This window comes from Nannospalax galili, unplaced genomic scaffold (assembly GCF_000622305.1).
Source record: "Nannospalax galili isolate Female #2095 unplaced genomic scaffold, S.galili_v1.0 scaffold299, whole genome shotgun sequence".
Classification (NCBI taxonomy): domain Eukaryota; kingdom Metazoa; phylum Chordata; class Mammalia; order Rodentia; family Spalacidae; genus Nannospalax; species Nannospalax galili.
Genome location: NW_008343973.1, coordinates 2,674,976 through 2,683,653, shown reverse-complemented (window position 1 = coordinate 2,683,653; position 8,678 = coordinate 2,674,976). Strand labels below are relative to the sequence as shown.

The 8,678-nt window shown below is 47.3% G+C and overlaps 1 long non-coding RNA gene across 1 annotated transcript; it reads left to right on the top strand.

Moving 5' to 3' along the window:
* Positions 1 to 2,650: 2,650 nt before the first annotated feature.
* Positions 2,651 to 7,580, top strand: LOC103739827. The gene is made up of 5 exons (XR_607520.1): positions 2,651 to 3,012; positions 4,177 to 4,416; positions 5,715 to 5,921; positions 6,310 to 6,374; positions 7,309 to 7,580. It is a non-coding gene; the product is annotated as an uncharacterized LOC103739827 (long non-coding RNA).
* The last annotated feature ends 1,098 nt before the right edge of the window (positions 7,581 to 8,678 follow it).

Genomic DNA, 8,678 nt, shown 5'->3' with positions numbered 1-8,678 from the left:
CTGTTTTCTCCTGGGCTCTGGAGTCTGGCAGCCAGCCTTGGGAAGCCTACGAGGCTGCTCATCCACGCGCGGGCCTCGGGGCGCGGGAGCAAAGAGGCGAAAGACTGAGACGCGAAGAGCTGGGGCGTGGGCCCAGCCTCTCCACGCACCCTCCGCCCCGCCCGGCCGGGTTCTGGGCGCCCGCTGGCATCCCTGCTCTGCACCGCAGCTCCGTCTCTCTTTTGAAGAGACTGGGGCAGGCGCAGGTTTTGTTATTGCTGTTTTAGCCGATCCAGCGAAATGGTTGTTCAGTGAGAGGTTTTGTTAAGTTCACTGCGTGCATGTTATCAACAACAGGACAAACTTTCTCGCCCCTGATGCCAGTGAAGCCCAAGAGAAATCAAACAACTTTCCTTTTAAATAAAATGAGATAAAAATAAAATACGATAAGATAAAATAAAAAAAAAATAAAAGACTCTGGGAACTCCAACGTGTCAGATGCGGGCACTAATTTTCAAATAATTATTTAACGAGTAATGAGATTGAGCGTTCTCAATGCCAAGTTCACCTCCCCAGTCTACAAGAAAAGTGACCCGGCACTAGGCGAGCCTCCTTAGGTCTCCACCTGAGCGCGCAGCCGAGGTGCGCCGGGCAGCCCCAGAGGACTGGCGGGAGCCAGCCTTCCTTTGTGAGCCTCCAGGGTGGTGAACTTTCCCGCGCGGTAGGTTCTCCTTTAAGAAAGTAGCAATCGCTATGAATATTTAATGGCGAGCTGAGGCCGGCCGGGCGGAGGGGTAGACCCTACCCAGGTCCCAGAGCTCCGCGGCCAGGGGTTGCACCGCGAGCTCATCTTCACCGGTCCCGCCACCGCCAGATCCCGGGGGCGGGGAGGATCGGGATTTGCGGGAAGAAAAGCTTGGTCAAAGGCTGAGGACCCGAAGCCCCGCTTCCCGCCGGCCGGCCAGCGCGTTCATTTCCATAAGAAAGCCGCAACCGCGTCTGGAGGCTTCGGGACGCCCTTCCCCCACCGCCCCGGGCTGCGAGACGCGGCTCCCTAGTTCAGACCCGGGTGTGCGCCGCGGCGATGGGTGGCGTAGGTAAAATGTGGCTTCAGATGTTGCCCCGAACGAAGGCCGCTTCCCCTCTTCATGGACTGGACGGATCGCGCCGGGTGAGTACAGAGCGCCGTGGAGTGGGCAGGGGAGGACGACAGCGCGTGAAGCCAGCGGGTATCCGGCACCCTAGTCCAGGGAGTCCCGCGAAGGTCTCTGAAGTAGGGTGTGGAAAGAAAAAGCGCCCCCCCCAAAAAAAAACCCGGGCTGTCTGCACGTGGGAAGGGCCGGCCAGACTGAATGCTCCTCTTCAAAATCTCCCGGAGCTTCCGCTCACCGCGAATGACCCTCTTCCTGCGAAGGTATAAAGTGAACTTGGTCAGACACTTGATCCCACGGGCCACGCAGTTCTTTCTCTTTTTGCACCGAGTTTCTTTGGTGCTTTCAGGGCGAACAGCAGCAGCCTTGAGCCTTGAATTCTGTAACACCCGCCTCCCATAGGTACTTTATGATCTCATCTGGAGAAGTTAAAACCTAGATCTGTAATGTTTATTCTTAGTTTACAAAAATTCAGAGGGGTAATGTGTGAGACTACGTTTGCACTTTGGGGTAACCGCTCTCTGCAAATGGCTGGCTTCTCTTTACCGATTCTGGACGCCCTGCCTTTTGCCACGAAAACTAACTTGGGTCACTAGTAAAGCCCCAATTATATGGAGCAATTAAATACCAATTATGACTGTTAACGACTTTATTGCTTTTGATTATAGTTGAGAATTCCAAACGTGGTCAAAATAATCAAGTTATTTTTAAAAAATCTGCCACCTAAGATTTTTACTTCGTACTCCAGTCCCCCATCCCTAAGGAATAAAGACTAGAGACCTTGTTTTAAAAGAGTTTGCCAGTATGTATTCGTGGTCAATATTGATTTTATTTCTTTCAGTAAAGTTTATTGCTACTTCTGGTAAATAATAGAGGCTTCGTTTCTGGTCCTGTCAAGTTGTGCGATGTGTAATTGATGATGGTGGTTACAACTTACTTGATTTGGAAGTAGAATTGGGTCAGAGTGAGAGTGTGCTTTCTCTCCAATTACTCTGGTAATGCTGAAAACCCTAGAACATTTTAAAGAACAAGTGTTTTAACTTTTGCTTTAGATGGGTAATGGCTATGGAGTGACTGGAAGGTGAGGAAGTCAAAGATGCTGAAACCAAACAGGAGAAATAAAGAATCAGGTCTAGGTTTTAAATGTTCTTTTAGCTCAGGGGTTGAAATGGTAGTGGTGAATCACAGGCACCGGCTGTTTGAAGGGGGGGAGAGTATTCTGAAAGGAGTTTATCAGTTTCAAGTCTCCCTTATGCCTAGGCCTCTTCTTCCTAAAGGCAGTATGCCACTTTTCTCTGCTCCCGTTTTTATCAGCCTCCTGTTATCCCAAGTGGAAATCCATGTTCAGTTCTGAGTTGGGGAAGGGAGGCATGGAGGGAAGAAAAAAGGGGAGTGCTTACATGGGGTTCTTCTACCTCCAGGGAGCAGGCAAGCTGAGCAATTGGGCAGTTGGAGGGCTTCTTTTGATGTGATCACTTTGCTCACAGTCTCTTCATCCTGGCTTTCCAGAGCATTGGAAATATTTGAAGGGCAATGAACTTGAAGTCTGCCTTGCTCAAGACATGTGCTCAGCACCTCAGTACCTGGGTGGAAGCCCACAGAACGAGCATGCATCTGGTTCTGATGTACCTGCCAACCTGGCCTGGAGATAGATGCTTAGGCTGTGTGGCCCACATCTGACCTGTTTGAGATGAGCAGGTCCTTGGCTCAGCAGCACCAAAGGTTTTGATTACTTCAGAGCACTAGGTGGCCTCTTGTCTTCTGTGACAATCCTGGACCTCCTCCTCACTTCTATTTTGTCAGAGTTAATTGCCCGGCAGTGGGGTGTCTCTCATGGTGGGATGACCAAGAAATACTGCAGGGAAGGAAAGACTCCTCACAGGTAAGAGGATGGCCTGGGATTCTCTTTCTCTTTGATACACAAAAGAGAGCCTAAAACCTGATTTGAATGAAATGGTCCTCTAGTATTCTTCCCTGGGAACAAGCCTCTGTTTCCTGGCTTAGGCTGTTGACAACCTGTATGGGGTCATGAAAGTAAAACTAATGCTGCTTTCAGGGGGTTCATCCAGGAGAGCTTCCATGTCAGCAGTAAATTCCCTCTCTCTCTGAGTACCCAGAGAACAAGTTCCCCGATAAGAGTGGACAAGCAGCTACCGCAGGACTCTGTGTAAATCCCAGCAAGGACTTTTGGTTTAGAACCTCCTTATCAAGCCCAGGGCTGGGGTTGGAAGGGTATGGGAACAAGGAGGAAAAAAATAAACTAAAAATCTCCAATTCAGTTGTTCCTCCATGGGGGCAGCTGTAGTCAAGCTGGAGACCAGTAATGCCCTGAGGAGAGGAAGGGGAAGGGGACATGAGGCTGCCCCTAGGTCTAATGGCCCCTGGTCTCATCCAGTTGGCCTGAGAGCTCTAGGATTATGTGGTAGAAGAAAGACCAGAGCTCTCCCAAAGTGAAGGGGAAAAGTGGTCCTATACCTGCCCCCTCCCCTAAAGAAGTCCATGTCACTCAGGCCTGCTTTTCAGGGGACCTGGTAGGAGAATCTGGTTGGGGGGGAGCTGGATGCAGGTTTCCTTATCTGGTGATTTACTTGAAAACTGACATGTAAAGAAAAGAGCCCTCTTATCTCAGATAGTGTCTCCCCAGTGCCAGAAAACCTATCCACTCCTAGGAAAGCTTTGACATTCTATTAGATGGCTAGATGGCTCTTACATACTGGTCAGGATGCCAAGTAAGTTCTGAGGAGGAGGTTGACCTGTCCCCAGGAACCGGAGCAAATGTAAATGAGTTTGAAAAAAATTCTACAGTTCGAAAACTTTCCCCAGCCAGACCCCATCTAATTCTGTCAGGGTCTCTGGTCCATAGCCATAACTACCTCCTCTGCCTTTTCTTCTTTGTAGCATGAGGTTCTATTTTAGGAGGCTGATAATAATATTCATGTCAGTCTGTCCCTTGACCCTGTCCTTACCCAGCTCCTTGTATGGAACTATAGTTGGAAACTACACATGTAAAATCTTAAAAAATTTTTTTTCTATTCTTCTTGACTAGAAAAAATTGACAAGACATAGACACATGAAATTGCATCAACTACAGTGGACCTATCAGCCAAAAGTGCATCTATCTCATTTGTACTTGGATGTAGCTAAGGGTAGTATGCTGTGCCACTTGCTGCCTCTTAAAAATCTCATCAAGTCTACCTGACTGGCAGAAATTTTTAGAAGATCCCTACTGGGGCCATTTGTGAGGTGGCCCTGAGCAGTCCAGGCCAGTGAGGAGAAGGGGATGAAGGTAAGGAGTCTGGAGGGCTAGCTCAGGAACTTGAAGTAATTTGGACAGATGTTTCTCTCAGTATCTCAGGGGAGCTGGGAGGCTTGGCCTGTTGGTGCCTGAAGGTAGAAGCAAGAGGGTCTGGACTTCCGTTCGGATTGGATTAAAGAAAGGGGCCACCTTGTAGTAGAGGGACAGTCACTAACTGTATATACACTTGTCAAACCCTCTCCACAAATTGTATTTTTACCTTCCACCTGTCATAGGGGGAGTGGCATTTATGGAGTTCCTGCTCCTGGCCTTGAACTTGTACACTGAGCAGCTCATTACCTGTCTGTTGTGCACTGAGCTCCACTCCTGGGCTGGTGGGTCCCTGATGTGGAGGGGGCTGTGCTTGGAGCTTACCCAGTTCTGTGGAGGTGTAAAGCTATGATTTTTAGGGTGCTGTTTTTCTTTTTCTTTCACCTGTTTTCACATAGATTTCAACCTGTGAGTCCTAAAACAATCCCTACCCACCAATTCCTATACCTGCCAGGTGCTCATAAGCTCAGGGTCACCTTCAGGGTTCTAATGCAGCCTTGAGTTCCTATTGGAAGAAACAAGGGTCCTTGGAGAGCCTCCCAGGGACAGAAGGAGGTGAAACTTAACCACTAGGAGATGGCCACATAGTCTCAGAGGACCCACCTGAATGGTGCGGAGACCTATTTTCTATAGCATCCTGCTTCCTTTCCTTGCAGAGTCCACACTGACTTAGAGCATCCCTCAACCCAAGGAGCTTTGTCCATTTGTGAACTTCTTCCTCTTACTGAGCTCTGAGACTTGCTTCACCAAGGCAAACTGCAGCCCTCAACCTTCCCTGGCCAACCAAGGGCAAGTCATGTTTCCCAGTAGGGCCATAGCTTGAGTAGGACCTGCTTGGAGGATCAGCTAGGAACAAGTCCCTCAGGGCCCAGCCATGGTCATGCACCCAAGCCTTGAGAAGCTTGCGGCATAGCAGGGCCCTAGGTTGAAGCCCTGGGCAGCCAGCCATGTACCACTGACATCCTCCTCTGCTTCCGAACAATCAATCTGTTCCATATCCTGGGAGCTGGAGACATGCTGCAAGGTGTGTGATTTTTTTTTTAAAGAGCCTTGGTAGTAGTTTTGCAGGAAGCCTTTGTTACAGCTTTGTCAGTTCCTAAGCAAGCCTTCAACAGCTCTGGCTCCAGACACCTCACTATCTTTCCCTTACCCTTGCAGGGGAGAATCTGGGATTCACTGCCTTACTAACAGATCTCCTCCTACAAAATGCTTGCTCTTACTTACGATCTCTTCTTTAGGTTTGGAGCAGATAGACACGGTTTGCCCTGCCTGTGCCTTTGGGACCAGGCTTTCCTTAGAAGAGCCAGCTTTGTGAATGTGACCTCCCGCTGCTGTAGCACTTTACAGCCCAACAGCCTGGTCAAGGAGTAAGCTTTCCTGAACTGCAGGAGCGACTGAGGTTGGCACTGGCAGGGCTCAGAAGGTGTGAGACCTTGCTTCCCCTGGTAAGAATAATGACAGAAAGAGCTGGTTGAGGACAAGATCTGTACTAATCTGGCTCCTACTTTCCACAGGCATCTGGGTAACAGACCTCATATTAAGTATAACTCCTTCTTAGCTAAGGTACAGTTTTAGGCAGGATCCTTGAAAGATGATCTGGTACACATGGAGTACAAATAAGACTGTTTACATGCACACCAGTTTACATGTGACACAGAGTAGAAATAAGGCTGTTTGCATGCACACCGGCTTACATGTGACACAGAGTGCAAATATGACTGTGTACGTGCACACAGACTTGGCTTACATGGGAGATATTCTATGCTGCTAGCACCCCCCTCCCACCTTTCCTCCAAATCTTTCTATTTCATTTGTTTTCTGTCTCTTTTCCAGGCCTTTCTACCTGCACATAGAGAAAACTGGAAAAAATTGAGTATGTGCACCTCTCCTCACAGATGGTAAGCATTTAAGCTGGGATCTGTTAGGTAAGCATTTAAGCTGGGATCCCTCAAGTCACCCACCCCTCTCTCCAATTAGCTAGCTTGGTTTTCTGATAGGGAGTCTACTGGAAATGGAGGCTTCCTTCCCTGGGGGCTTTTGTTTCCCTCATTGAAGTCCTAGCTCACAGCCCAGAACAAAGGGGTGAGGTAAGTGATTTCTCTTTTGGTCCCCTTGCCTCTTCACTTCCACTTCCTCACCTGCAGGCCTCCTCTTTGAGATGGAGAGGTTCAGGCCCATATGTAACTACTGCTGACCTGATCAGCCCCTCCTCCTGGAAAAGTAGAAAGCTCATTTCAGGTGCTAGCTGTTCAGTGCCTTTGGGTATCTATCACTCCACCCCCATTCCACCCCCAGACTGCACAGAACTCAAGGCTGCTAGCTTTGTACACTTCTCTTGTTAAAAACAGCCGAGACAAGGGCTGGTGATGTGGCTCAGAGTAGAATGCTTGACTAGCATGTGCAGAGTCCTGTATCATCATCCCAGGAAACAAAAACTACCCAGAACAACTGTTAAATAGTTCTTGAAAGAGGTTAAAGGCCTTTCTCTTGGGGTTGAGATATTTTTAAAGCCTTTTGGGGTAGAAATCTGCAGGGGATAGGAAACAGAAACAGTAGCTTTGCTGGAACAGTTTTAAAATTTGAAAGATCTCGCTTCCAAAACTATTCATTGAAAATAGTTCCTAGCTGTTATTTTGTTTTCGGGTGGCCTTTTGATTATTGTAAGACAGTCTCAAGACCATGCTACTAAGATTTTTAATTTTGTTAGTTTGGGGGTGATACTGCTTTTTCTGATTAGGTCTGTTGAATCTTTCTTTAACTCTACAGGTACATTTTCAAACTAGGAAATGCAAATGAAAAAACCAAATGAACTCCTTTTTGTGAAATTTACAGGGGCAGTTTGGATCAAACCTGCTGCGCCCACCTCTATTCCTGAAAGTGGGCACCATGTCCGAGGGGCAGAATGAGGTGTGACAGGTTTGACACCTTTCATTTCAGTGCTCAAATCAGTATCTAGTTTGTTTAAGTGTACAAAATTCCAGCCAACTAAGTGGGCTTGCCTTCTGCTGAGAGCCAGTTCTGGTGGATACAACTCATGCTGATCTCCCAGAAGTGCTTCAGCCAGACACCTCATCTTTTAAAAAAAAAAATTATTAAAAAAATGTTTGTGCTTCCCTCATAGTGTCTGTCCTATCATTTTGTAGCTATAATGATTGAAACATGAGCCACCACGTTCATTCACGGTGCCCTTTGTAACCAGAACTTGCAGTCCCAGACACAGTTTAGGTATGCTCTGGGCTTTACTCACTCTCACTGAATCAAATGGTGAATTTACACTTGATCTTGCTTTTCTTTAGACAGCATACCGCCCCCCCACCCCGAACAACACACCTTTCTGTCTGCTTATAGGAGAGGGAGAGTCACTTAGAGAAAACTTCAAAATTACCACGTTCATTCACGGTGCCCTTTGTAACCAGAACTTGCAGTCCCAGACACAGTTTAGGTATGCTCTGGGCTTTACTCACTCTCACTGAATCAAATGGTGAATTTACACTTGATCTTGCTTTTCTTTAGACAGCATACCGCCCCCCCACCCCGAACAACACCCTTCTGTCTGCTTATAGGAGAGGGAGAGTCACTTAGAGAAAACTTCAAAATTAAAACAAAAGATCGGTGAGATACTTTAGCTAAGTGACCCCAGCCACGGTTTCTACCTGGTCTGGGTAGGAAGGAGGTAGTCCACATAACACATTGCACAGATACTTCTAAAAGCTGTGACAACCTAATTTTACAGAGATGGTTTTTTCCTGAATTCTGAGCCAGCTCCAATGACTTAAAATTTAGTTGTGTTCCCATGCAAAGGCACACATATACCGAGGGTCACATTACCCACACATTTCCACTGAGCCACTTGACTGACTGACACCTACCACCACCAAGGAACAAAAAGAAAACGTAAATCTTTCCATGTGTTTTACAAGGTTATTTTATAGTATTTAATGTGTCCACACACAGAACTTTTGCTCCCTTTTCAAGAAACAGATAAACTAACTGCCTCCTCCATTCTCTCCAAAATGAAGGAATTCCAGTGATGACTTACATAGGTAGAATGTGGCTTGTCCAGGAAAATTGTATTTGTAAATAAGTGGCTTTCTGTTTATTATGTATATTTTACTGAGAAAAAAAAAAGGAACTCTGTCGGTTGAGCACATTCTTGAACAGAAAGCAGTTCAGCTCTCCTTAAGTTCTTCCTATTGCTTCTG